Genomic DNA, 13679 nt, shown 5'->3' on the forward strand with positions numbered 1-13679 from the left:
GAAAAAATATATCTGTAGAGTATTATATATTATACCAGGGCCTTTTTAATTACGTGTCATTAACTATGAGAATTTTTAGCTCTGAGAAAAAAAAGTATTTAATGGGACAAGGCACAATATTAAAATTAGCTGAAAACATGTTTTTAAATATCGTAAACGCACAATAATTGCATTTTGGTGAATCAAATTATTCGGGAAAATTTTGTTTAGTGATTAGTTTTGTTTATTGAAAAACTGCAAAACTCTGAAATGAGCTATATTCATAGATTAACTTGGAAGTCTGGGGTGGCAAGGCCATTATTGTTGGGGGGGGGGGGGGGAAAGAGCACGATCTGACAATTCTCATATACATTAGATCAGTCTACTCCACCTTTTGACGCTGGGGGCAATGCCCCCGTATCTCCACCCATGACTATATTTTGTCCCCCACGTTTCTTATTTTGATGAAATCCTATCGTGCTTACAAAGATACATTGATATCCTGATATGCATGCTTATAAAACGGAGTAAAATAATCGTACCAATTTTTTTTTTTTTTGCCTTTACTAAAAACATCCATTTTTAAATCCAATATTTATCTCGTCTATATACATTTGATTTGTTTTTCTCTACAATTTTTTTTTAGATCGATCGTGAAATTTTGCATAGATATACCAAACGGGACCCGACTTGAACGATATGCTACACTTTAAAAGTTTGTCAGAGCTGGGCAAAGCGGCTAGAGATCTTTAATACAGCTTTGGAGCTGGGCAAATGCGTTATCGTCCTCAATCACTTTCGGCATGTTTGCTAAGGAACCACGGTAACCAAAGTAATGCGTTCTTGAGACATGTGTATATATGACTTTACAATGGTTTGCCATTTCTTTAATGCTGCCAGTATTATGTATAATAGTTTACATACCTTTTTATAATGGTTTGTCACTTTTTCAATTCTCAGTAATTGGAAAAAACCCCGGGCAGCGCCGTGTATTGCAGCTAGTAGGTCGTAAGAAACAAGTATGTTAAATTTATTAAATTTAGAGTAAATGAAATTTGGTTCGCAAGGGACATTTCGAGTATCAGTTGGCGACGAAAAACAAACGATGAGAAAATGAGGTATTAACCATGATTTTTTAATTATAAGAAATCTCGGATTTTAATTCGGTTTGTTGAAAAATATTTTACGCAAATTTCGCTATTTTGTCTAATAAACATTTCGTATGATTTTGAACGTCCCGTATCCCCTTAAGACGCGCATTTTCAACCAGTTTCTCACAAGCACTGATGCTCCCTGAAACATCAAGAGTTCTTCCGAGCTCTTGATCAACATCCGTATTAAACACTTTGTACAAATCGCATTCAAAGATTAAAATCAACCCGATTTTCCATGCAATATCTTGTCAAACTTGCCGTAAAGGTGGTCTTTGATGGGTACAGGCAGCGCTCGTGACTAGAAAAATTGTTGGCCTTTGATTTAAGGGTTAAACTTCGGTATCTAATGATTTATTTTAAATTTGTTAAATAGCTGGTGAATATATGGTCTCTTGAAATTAAATGATCAAGGTATGATCCAGAGTACATATTTTGGGATGTAAAGCAATGATAGCAATAACGCGTGGTTTGGAAGTCTCGAGTAAAAGCAAGCAATTCGAGTACGTTTCCCACATTGTAAAATGTTCTCGTAGGGGAAAAAAGGTTGAATTATCCGAACTGAATATCAATTTTTAGCGCGGTTTCCTGGATCGTTGTTTAAGTTTCATTTCGCTCTCTGCTTTTCGTATTCTTTTACACTTACATAAATATAGAATAAATCTCTTTAAAAGGTCTCGTGGCTGTTTGAGGCTTCAATGATTTTGAATGCAATTTGGGGTGTTATTCTATGCATGGAATAGCAAGTTGTCGTTCGGTTCTGCTTTTCTTGAGAGCTCTGTGGCTGTTGGGGTTTCGTAATATTTTAAAAGGAATTTTTTGGATATTTACAGTGAAACCTAGTTACAACGATACTTGAACATCGTTGTAGAGGGATTTATTGTCTTTTTTTTTTCTGGGAATGTATATACTCTGAAGCTTCTACCTTTCAATATAACGATAATCTCTCTACAACAATCGTTTTTCTTAGTCCCAGATTATTTTATCCCATTTCATCGAATACAAAAAATAATCGATCGGTTATGAGCTTCTCTTGAAATTAAATGGAAGAGTGAAAAATGCAGTACTTTTTTTCAGAGCTTGTAGCTTTGAAGAATGGCCTTAAGGTTTATAACATATGTATACAGTGTTATAGCGAGAAATTATACAAAACAAAATTTATACAATACTAGATAACTCGAGTGATGCGCTAGTCATTTGTTAAATAAAATAGTATAAAATCCGTCGAAAGGTAGCACTGAAGCACGCATAAATATTAACTATGCTTACATATATAAATGTTTGAGCCGTGTTAGTGCTACATATTAATGTCTCCATTTTAGGGGGAGGGGAAGAGTTGGTGCACGATCTTGGCTTCCAATGCTTTCCTATGGGAAAAATCTTTCTTTAATCACTTGCCTGATGGGTTTTTAAGATTTTCCTGCACAGAAAATGTCTTTTTTTTTTCATTCTATTCATATGTCTGACTCGGATTAAGTCAGAGATAATCATAATTTTTAATTTAAAAGTCTTAATGTTTATTCACTTTTTACTTTCGTTTAATTTTTTTTCAAAAGCACTTATTTGAATTTTTTTGCATGCAACATAATCTAAAAACTAGATTTATATATCTGTGTAATTAGATTACACACAATATTGTATCTAGATATGATTATTATTGTTGCGCGAAGCCATAGCGTTTGTGCAGAAATAGTTAAATTTTTACTTTTTGTTAGCGTCCTCTAAGGGATCGGGCAAGTCGATTTCGGGAGGAAATGAATGCCCTTGTCTGACCAACGCCATCTGTAGCTAGATGTAGTTCTAGGAGGTGGTCTGACGGGCATGTCAGACAATTGGTTAAGGAGCATTTACAATTTTCCTATTTACCTTAGGCACTCAATTTTTTTCCCTCAAATACTATGTATATTTTTTATCCAGTTTAAAAATAGACGATACGGTTTTTAAAATTAACGAGTGCGCTTAATATTTTAGTTGATTTTTTTTTTTCTAGAATTTCAACTTCAACAATATGCAGCTTTTTCGAGAAAAAAAATCACTGAAATTTACTCCTACTTTGTGGCATAAAGTTTTTTTAATCATTTTTCATGAGAAATTTTCTTTTCAAAGTATTTAACGCCTTCGTGTAGACAGAGACAAAGTTTCAAGACATTTGAACAAGTAGTGTTTGAAAAAATTTTCTGTACATGACAAAAAACTCGGTTCTGAGAAAAGAGCATTTTAATGTGTAAAACATTAGGATATATAATGCCTGCGGTGAGTTTATATTAAAATATTGGGGAAAAAAACACCTCTATTGCAGGCCAAACAAAAAAAAACTAGAACACACACACACAGAAAATTTCATAGTATTTGAAAATTGCAAAATTCGATGTTTTTTAGAAAATGTGCATGCAACTCAACCCCCTGAATCAATGTGCTCCAATTGCAAAACTATATTTTAATTCGAAAAGTAGAAATAATCTCGTTCTCTTGGATGAGGGTAGAGAGCGAGCGTGAAAAGAAAACGATTCAAACCGGGTCTATGGGCTGAAAAATGTTGAAACTCGTGTAGAGCCCTCAAATACCTAACAAAACTGGGAACTGGTCGAATCAATGTGTAACGAGGTAAATGTGATAAACCCGGCGATTAGGCATAAATATTGCGAATTATCATATTTAATGGTGATTAAGCCGGGTGCACATAGGTGGCAGCGCGCATGACATTTTACTGGCGAACCGTTGATCCTAGAGGCGTACTTCCGATTAGAAAAAGTATCCAAATAACGTGTAGTACTCAGATATGTCATTCATGTTACAAGGGGTTGTATAGTTGGTATAAAAGTTAACATTTTTAACTTTAACGTCTTTTTGGTTCTTGTTGTGAACAAAAACCCAAATTAGAAAGTTGTCCCTCCCCGTCTCTCCTGATGCCAACTAAAAAAAATTCCCGCTACCGCCCTGGTTCACTTTATTATCAAGTAAAACATGATCCTGGGGCATTCATAGCTAAGTTCACTTCAAAGTGTCACAGTAGTGGTGACGCTGGAGATATTGCTTCGGTGTCGTGAGCGCATGCAACACCAATTATCATATACATTTAATTTCAATATAAAAGTAAATGGAATCCATAGAAAATCACCCGTTACATCGGCTTTTTATTTGCTGCTGATGGTGTCTGCCTCGGCTCATGCGTGGATCCGGGGGGGGGGGGCCGATATGGACAATCACCCCTCCTAGATAGCATTTGTGTCATCAAATGCACCGAGCGAACAAGCAGATGCACCAAATAGATATCCGGCTTTTTCGGAAGAACTAAAACATGTGACTAGTTTGAAAAGTGTTAGGGGCCGTTCAAGTATTACGTCATCATCGATGGGGGGGTTTCCGATTTTCTGACTTCTGATCACAAGGGGGAGGGGGGGATTTGGATAATGCTTACGTCATCAACCACCCTTTATGAAAATGTGAAATAATTTTAATGGCATCTTACTCGGCGTGCCAAAAACGAGAAAAACCTTTCGATAGTTTGTGGGAACTTGAAGTAACATCTCCCCCTATTGATAAGTGCCTTACACAGAGCCACTTTAGTTATCTCTAAATTTTTCGCGGATCCAAGTGCTCACGCATCACTTAAATAATCTGAGAAGGTGCCGCGGGTAATTTGAGTGATGTAGAACCGCACTGGGGGGGGACCCACTTAAGTGCTCTAAAACTACGTCACATGTCACTCAAGGGATCTCTAAATGTGCCACGGATCGCTTAAGTGTTCTGGAACCATGCCCCGGGTCATTTAAGTGATCTGAAAATGTGCCACGGGCCGCTTAAATGTTCTGGAATTGTACCACGGGACACTTAAGCGATTTATAGATGTGCCGCTTAGTTCATTTTTATAAAATTAGGTTTGAAGAGGGAAGGGCCATATTTGGTTCGCGGGCCAAGGGTCTTTATGCAATTTATCATTATATGGCTTAGAGGGTGGGTCACAATGAATTTATTAAAGATAAATTTTGAGTTCATTGCCTTCAAAAAACATTGAAATTAACAGAAATTGATTATAATAACATTTAAATGTATTTTCTTCCGAAATTTCAATTTAAAAAAATTATTTTTTTTGCATTAAAAAATAAATTTTTGATCGTTCGGGGGGGGGGGGCGGCGCGAGCCCCCCTATGGCTCCCCCCCGTGTACGTCTCTAATCCCACCAATATACGTTAGGATTCAGAGGGGCAGTACTGATGACGAAATTTTGCTGGCAAGGGGGTGGGTCAAAAATGGCTAAAAACTTGCTAACGTAATACTTGAACGGCCCCTTAGATATTTCGAGGGAAAAATATCGTTGTGGAGCAGTTTCGATACACCCTGAAAAAAATTTATAGAATGCCAAAAGAGATAGCGTTGTATCGAGAAGAGTTAAACAACCAAAAGAGGTTTGAAAAAAATATCTGTAGAGGATTTATCGAGGTTTCAGTGTGTGTGTGAGCCAAAAATTAGAGGAAAATTTATGTTCTGTGTGTAAAATATGGGACGATTCAATGAACCTAAGCAATAAATCGCCCCTCCCAACACATCACTCTAGACCAGCGACTGATTGCTAAGGACTTGAAGAATTGCATATAGATTTTTGGAATGTCATCTAAATAAAAAATTAGTACATGACAAAAAAAAGATAATTTTGAAATGCTTTAATATAAAATGTTTTTTTTTCTTTTAAATGTGTATACGTATCGAGGAAAAAAGTTCACATGAATGTTTTTCGAATTTCTATACCTTATCCTTCACATTGGTATTACATGTTTTAACGGAAGATATCGTTGCAGTTTTCATAGTCCTAATCTCATTTACGATCTCACAAACGTCCGTGTTTCCGTACTGTGGTATCGGTGGCAACGGTCGGTTCCGTGGCTCGAGTTCAAAGTAAAACGGTGCTGAAGATTCGTAGGCATTATCCACGACATTAAAGTTTTTCTTGCTACAGATGTCGTGAAAACCTAACATTTTTCTTTTCCGGCAAGAGATGAATACGTTTGAGGTACTGTAGAGTAAGCAGAATACGCCGAAAACTATCTCGGCTATCCCAAACGTGTTGCCGCAGGAGGTGGAGTAGGCGCCGTAAACCGTCAGAGCAGCGCCGCAGGAGAAAAAAACCGATCGCAATACTATTTCACAGCAAACGTCCGGATGGAAGCTTTTCCTGCAAACATTTCAATACATGAGTCCTTTCTGTAACCACAATATTCAATACTAAAACACTCCGTACACTGAAAATTTTCGAAAACTGTTACGATAGAATTTTTGGGATTTTGTACTCGAAAAAATATCTCAGATTTCCAATGAAGAATAGAGCACAAAAGTACAGTTAGTCCCATAAAAAAATTCATAAAAATTGAGGGAATCTGTATATTTGAATGTGCGGTTTGCAAAAAAGTTATTCTCACGAAGGGGTTTTTTTTTTGTTTTATAAATAAAATTAGTTCAATATTTTTTCGTTAGAGGACGCTGCACGAAAGCAAACCATTGGAAATATGCAACTCAGTCCTATGAAATACAGGATGTATGGTTAACAACTCATTCCTGAATTTTCCCTGTTACTAACGTTTTCATAGGTTCCACGAATCGCTGGCTTTCTTTCAAACCGAACACAACTCAGGTCTATCGCCATGGGCAATTTACTACCCAGTGAGTTGTGCTAGTGCGGTTGTCTGGTTGTTCCGTGCTGCCATCTATATTTCTGAAGTGAAGTGTGATGATTGAATATTTGTGCCTGTTGCTCTCTACGGTGAGACTTTGTAACGGGAAGATCGGCTTGCATTCATCCGACCACCACTGGGGCGATTGGGGTTCAAACCCGGGAATTGATGGCTGAAGCTCAACGAAAGTTCCGGATACTGAAGAGATTGAAGAAAGATTCTGTGGAGGAATTCCATGATTTTCTTTCGTGCAGCACCCCTTATCGACAAATTTTAATTTTAAAAAATGTTAAAATTCAAATGTTTAGAAAGAAAAACATTTCTGAAACACACTTGACACGAAATTTTGAACGAATAATACTTCGAATCAGTCGATATAAAATGTTGGTCAGTGAACTTGTAGTGTCAGGAAAAAGTCAAAAGGCGAATAAGACATAAAAAACATGCGTCTTTCTGTTCATTGCTTGTGCGTGGCAGTCGATTCATTTCTTGTAAGGCAAAAAAAAAAAATTCAAATTCGTATTATTGCTTGATATGGCAAGTTTTCATTCAAGAAGAGTACCCAAAAAAACGGGTGACTTCCGGTATACAGTGTAATTCTTTATCTCAACAGATGAGGCCAGGAATTTTTTTTCTCCGCCTACTCTTTCATCATAACCCATGTTTTAAAGTTCCATTAAAGCTTTGCAAAACTTAACTTACAGTGCTCAGTGGTTACATATTAGTGTTGAAGTTTGCTCTGGTAAGTATACTTATTTTTTTAACTGAGAGAATGACAACACTGCTCTCAACATTGATTTCATTCTCAAAGATATTTAAGTGATTTTAGGAGGATTTTGGGTCGCTGGGGACTAACCATATACCCCCCCCCCCCTTAACAATCCACTTATAAGGACAATCCGAGAGAAACGTCTAGTGCTCGCGATTGCTATAAGTGTTCATTCTGAGGGCGCATGCGCATTAGAGACAAATAGATGTTCGAGAATTGATATATTTAAATAGGACCGGCTATAACAGCAACTGTTGGGCAGTTGGTACGACGTCGAATCGAAGGCAACCGAAAGGTTCACGGTTCAAATCCGGCCGGTAATTTCCCCCCCCCCCTCTTTCTTACATCTTCAGTTTCTTTAATGATTAATTTATTTTTCCCTTGCACCCAAAGCAATTTTTTTATCACTTCGCATAATAAAATGAAAGTATTTGATGTTTTTATGATTGTATTGTAATTATTTTTCAAAAATAAATGAAAAAAAAATGAATTTTTCACAAATGGGAACACCATCGCGAGTGTAAGATACCGTAATTCGTCAGTGGTTCCCTCCACTGCTTGAACTAGTATTGTTTTCCCTCCGTGTATACGAAGGGAAATTCAAAGAATCATCCAAAGCTGCAAGGTTTTAGAGAGGAAAAAGTGTTACGGGACTGATTCTCGAACCATAAACCTTTCGGTTGCCTTCGATTCGGTGTCGTACCAACTGCTCAACAGTTGATAGCCAGTCGTATTTAAATACAGTCGAACCCCGTTATAACGAACTCCAGGAGACCGGAGAACACTTCGTTGTAGCGAAATTTCGTAATAAAGGAATTCCAAGTATTTCCATTGATCCTATGTAACCTTATCTGGGGGATTAGAAAAGTGTTTGTTAAAACGGGATTTTCGCTGTAACAGTGTTCGTTAAAACGGGATTTGACTGTATGTCAATTCCCGAACATCTATTTGTCTCTAATGCGCAGGTGCTCCCCGAATGTGCATCTATAGTAATCGTGAGCGCTAGTTTCTCTCGGATTATCCTTTAAAAGCATGAGCAGACGGTACTGCCCCTGATTCCGAATCTGGCATTGGATTTGTCAAATTAGCTCTAGTTTTTGAGATAAAGTAAAAATTAAATTTCTCTCAATGGTAATACCATAAGCGGCATACAAATAATCACATTGTAACTGATGTGCGTTGTAAGGGACCATTCAAGTATTACGTCAGCGGATTTTTTAGCCTTTTTAACACCCCTTCCCCCCTTCACCTGTCAGCAAAATTTCGCCAGTAGCTCTGTCCCATCTCCTAACGCATATTGGAATCGCAGACGTACGCGGGAAGAAACCACGAGCCCATTATGCCCCCCCCCCCATCAATCAATTTCTGCATCGATGCTGACATAATTAAATAACCCCTAAATAAATGCAGTGAATCATTGGCAAAGATATTTCAGTGATTTTAGTCATTTTGGGTCGCTGATTCCGAATATAGCTTCTGCTTCTGCTTCTGCCGAATTGTAGGATCAGAACTGCGCGGGTGGCAAAATTTACTGGTGGCAAGTTTTAGGTGGAAACAAAGAACACCATTATAAAATTATCGAATTTTAAATTGAGGGGGTGAAAAAATCATGAACGCCGCGAGTTGCAAAAGTCCTAGTTACGGCCCTGCGGATTGGCTCCAGTTTTTCAGATAATGCACTCTCAACAATGTGATTTGTAAACGGAAGTTCAGGCAAAATTCCATAAATGCTTTTTTTTTTTTTTTTTTTTTTTTTTTTTTTGTCTATTTTCAAACTTTTTTGGTAAAAAAATGTCATTTTTGAGATTTTTCTGCCGTAAATTCCTATTTCAACGTTGTTTTATTTTTATTCATGAATTTTAAAGGCCATTTTTTCTGTAGAATTTTAAGATATTTTTAGCATTAAAAACTTGGATTTTTTTCTTCAACCCTTAGTATTAATAATACTTGTCACAGAAAGCCTTCTTTCTCCGGCCCTATTTAAACACAAATAAGCATAAGTGCCTGAGAGAGTGACTTTTATGCCTTACCACAATTTTTCTAAGACTTCATCTCTGCTACACGTATATATAGCTGTCAGATAGCAATCAAAATGCTATAGAATTCTCATCAAGGTATTAAGAGTTCTACACGAAAACAACCCATGTACAGTATAAGAAAAGCTGATAATAAATTAGAAGCTTGTTTCTTCACATGGGTTGCATTTGCACAGCATTGTAGTTGAATAGCTGGCCGGTAACTATCCCAATAGCCCTTTAGTTGGCATCATGCTACAAAAGGTCGGGATGTGAGGTGACAGGGCTGCAGCCCTAGAACTCGTGCCATTTTGCTTGTTTTTTCACCATAAATAAATGAACTACAAACAAGGAAAGCTATTTCAGATACACAAACATGTCTCAAAATTCGAGGTGTTTTTTAAAATCAATGCATACCAGCCGAATACAAAGCTTAATCTTTGAAAATTTTGAAAAAAAAATGCGTCGTTATTATGAAAATGTTTTTCAAATAATCCCATTTGAAAATGTTTGACTTTGATATAATTATTCTCTAATTTTGGCTAGCACTATTTTTGCATGTTAGCTAATTATGTATCAAGTATTCGATTGAATCGAACTCCGACTTAGCCTTGAAGGACCACAAACACTTTTCTTTGGCATGGTAATATCAAATTGACCTGACAAAAAAAAAATGAAATTATTATAATCTAATGTTGAAACAGGAGATTGGATGAGTGCAACCAAGATTTTAGCTAATTTTCGGACCCTTAATATCGTAGCTTTTCTTTTTAACCATTAATTATAAATGTTTTTTAGCGCCTATTTCAGGCCTCTAATACATTTTTGCCTGGCTATTTTGATCATTTTTAGTGCCTAAACTTCCTAGCTCTAGTGATTTGGGTGTATGCTGCTCATGTATTACCATTGAAATTTAATTTCCACTTTATCTCAAAAACTGGAGACAATCTGACAAAACCAATGCCATATTCAGAATCAGCAGCCCCGAAAAGCATTAAAACTTCCTTAAGACCATGAAAAAAAAATGTTTTTGAGCAGTGTGTAATTGATGTAATTGAATCAGTTAGTTAAGAATCAGGTTGTTTTAGTAGTGAAATGTTTGATTATTTGCGAGATGGACTTGTGTGTGAGGACAATGTTTTATATTCGTTACAGGCGCGCACACAAACAAATAAGGAAATGTTAGGCTCCATGCAGGGCTGTAACCAGAAATTTTTTGACCCGCCCCCGGTGTCAACAAAATTTGTTAAGCTGGACCTAGATCGGTACTATATTATAGTCTCAACCATGGAGGACCCGGCCGTCCCTTTCCCTCAGAGTAATACGTAGGGAAGACATGGGGGCCCCTGTATCCCCAAGAGATAAAAACTAAATTTACGGTAATTTAAGAATTTAGACATGAAAAATTTCGTAAAATAAATAGAAATATTAAGGGAAAAAATGCCTTTATATGCTTTAATTTGGGGGTCTTCAACCTTTCCGATTCGGCGGTCAAAATTGAAGCTTTCCATGAAGACCGCTAACTCTTTTAATTTAGTGACGTCTTAATAGAAAGGAACCATGGGTCCCCGAGTTGAACAGGGGCAAAAATAATTGAAGACTTTTACTTTTTTGAAATTATTTATTTTATAAATTTTGATTAGTTCTGAAGAAATTATTTCACCAATTCTGGAAATTTTTCCTGATTAATTCTGGCTAATTTTGATCTGAAATTACTTCAAATGATTTTGTAATTATTTATTTTGGTAATTCTGAAATTATTTCTTGCATTAATTTTAGAATTAATTTCAATTTTTTTCAACTATTTTCTGAAAATGATAAGCGGGCCATCGCGTGGGCAAAGCTCCGAAGGCCAAACGTAGCCCGTGGGTCATGCATTGAAGACCCTGCTTCAATTAATTTCTGTAAATTCAACATTTTTTGTAAAAAAATTTCTCAAAATTTCTGTGGGAGATTTACACTGTTCCTTCTAAAAGTAGGTTCTGCACAAGCCCCTGAGCCTTTTCCTTTCCCGTTGATTGGAAGCGCGCACCCCCCCCCCCTCCCCCCACACCAGGAGAATAGACTTGGTTAATCTGACTCACTGCTAAGGTGAGTACTGCGAGCACTATACTACTGAACATTGCCGTATTTTACAGAAGAACTTAGCCCAGGGTGGCAAGTTCAGAAAGGCGGCAAATTTGAGAAATGAATGGCCAAGACAGTTAGTGGAAGGGCTTCAAAATTTGTATAAACCTCAATAAATCCGCCTCTGCCCAGACGTCAAGGGACTGGGTTAGTGAGTGAGTGACTTAGAAGGTTTGCAAGCACGTGAGTGAGCGAAAGAGTGACTTAGAGAGTGAGCAAGCATGTAAATGACCTAGAGCATGTTTAAACGTATAAATGATCAAGAGTGACCTATAAAGCAAGGAACCATGTCAGTGAATGATCAAAAGAGAGACCTAGAGCGTGTGCGAATGAGTGACCAAAGCAATGTGCAAGCATGTGAATGACTTAAAGAGTGACAAAGAGTGTGAGCATGGGAGTGATCAAAATAGTGACTTTGAGATACAGGTGTTCTTGCAGAAGTTGGGGGAGGCCAAGCGTGTTATGGCACAGAGTGGTGAATTCGAGGAAAGAGATGTCAAAAAAATTAGACTATAAAATAGGAAAAGGGTGGCAAAATTAGTTTAGTTCACAAGCGGCCACACTATAAATGCGCCTCTGCTACACATGAATATAGCATGTTGAAACAAAACACCGGGTATTTCTGGAGACTGGAATGTACACCTGCATAACGTGTGTGTGTGTATATATATATATATGCTCAATAACAGTTCATTTTCAAACAAAAAATATATATTGATTAATTTCTCACCTTTGCTCAGCTTCCATCATGAATTTCAAGATCCGTGCACGAATGCGACAGTATGGGAATTTATTTCAACAAAAACAACATAATTGCAGACAATTTTCGTGAGTATTCCAGTTGACGACAAACCGGGCTCTGTGCTTTACGCATATCAGCTGCATTTCTGTGTGTTATGTGGTCCGGCGCCATCTGTCTCCTTAGTTTGCTTACTTCCAGTTTGACAGAAAACAGATAAGAAGGTGCTAAACTAAAACATGTTTATAAAGGAAGAAGAAAGAGACGAAAAGCGCTTCCCCACTTTGTATTAATGAAGATAGCCAGTGTCCTGCTTGAATTTCTCCGCTCCCGTCGGTGAAGCTTCAGAAAGAACGCATCGTTGAAAATTATTTTCAGAAAAATTCTTTTTTTTCTCTATCACAATCATGAACGGTCACTCATCATGATGAACATCAGGTTTAGTTGTCGAATTATTGAAAATTTGAAATTGTTCAGATACGGCCTTCTAAAAGCATCATAGACCGTGCGCAAATTGATTTTTCTAAGGCCGGAATACACTATAAAAGTATGATAAATGTTTTATAAAACTTGAAAAAAACAGCCAATAAGTTTACATTCGCTTGAATGTAACAAATCTGCTTATTGGTTGCATTTTTAAAGTTTTATAAAAAAACTTTTATCAAACTTTTATAGTGGAACCGGATCTGAGGCTTCCTTACTCAGTGTTTTTTAATCTATCTGAAAACAAGAACCAGTAAAATGTCTAAAACCATTTGACGGACCATTTGTGTCCCATATTACGGGACATTCATGCAATTTTCATTGTTCCGATTTTTTTTTTATACATTTGTTCCGTTTTTTCAACGATACTTATTTGAATTCGTAATAAGTATTTACTAAAATCGTGAATACACTACATTTTCATAATATAACTTATGATATTTAAGGCATAAGTTTTGTAAAATATTCATCTCGCATATTTTTCAAGTTTAACGATTTGACTGCTACTTTTTGGAATTTTAATTGCGATTTGGGTGATCATGCCTACTTTTTTTTTTCTGACAATGTTTTTGCTGGCAATTAACGATGTCCCTTATTTTAATGATCGTTATTTAAGATCCCATTTTTACCGTATTTTTCTCTATGAAATATGGCCATCAGATCACACACACATTTGAATATTTTTTTTCATGAAATACATTTTTTTCACTTCCGTTTGTAGCAGCCCTCTATTTCCACACCCTTCCGCAA

This window comes from Pholcus phalangioides, unplaced genomic scaffold (genome assembly GCF_987345545.1).
Source record: "Pholcus phalangioides strain wild (caught in Gottingen) unplaced genomic scaffold, Ppha-v1.0 ptg000015l_1, whole genome shotgun sequence".
Lineage (NCBI taxonomy): Eukaryota > Metazoa > Arthropoda > Arachnida > Araneae > Pholcidae > Pholcus > Pholcus phalangioides.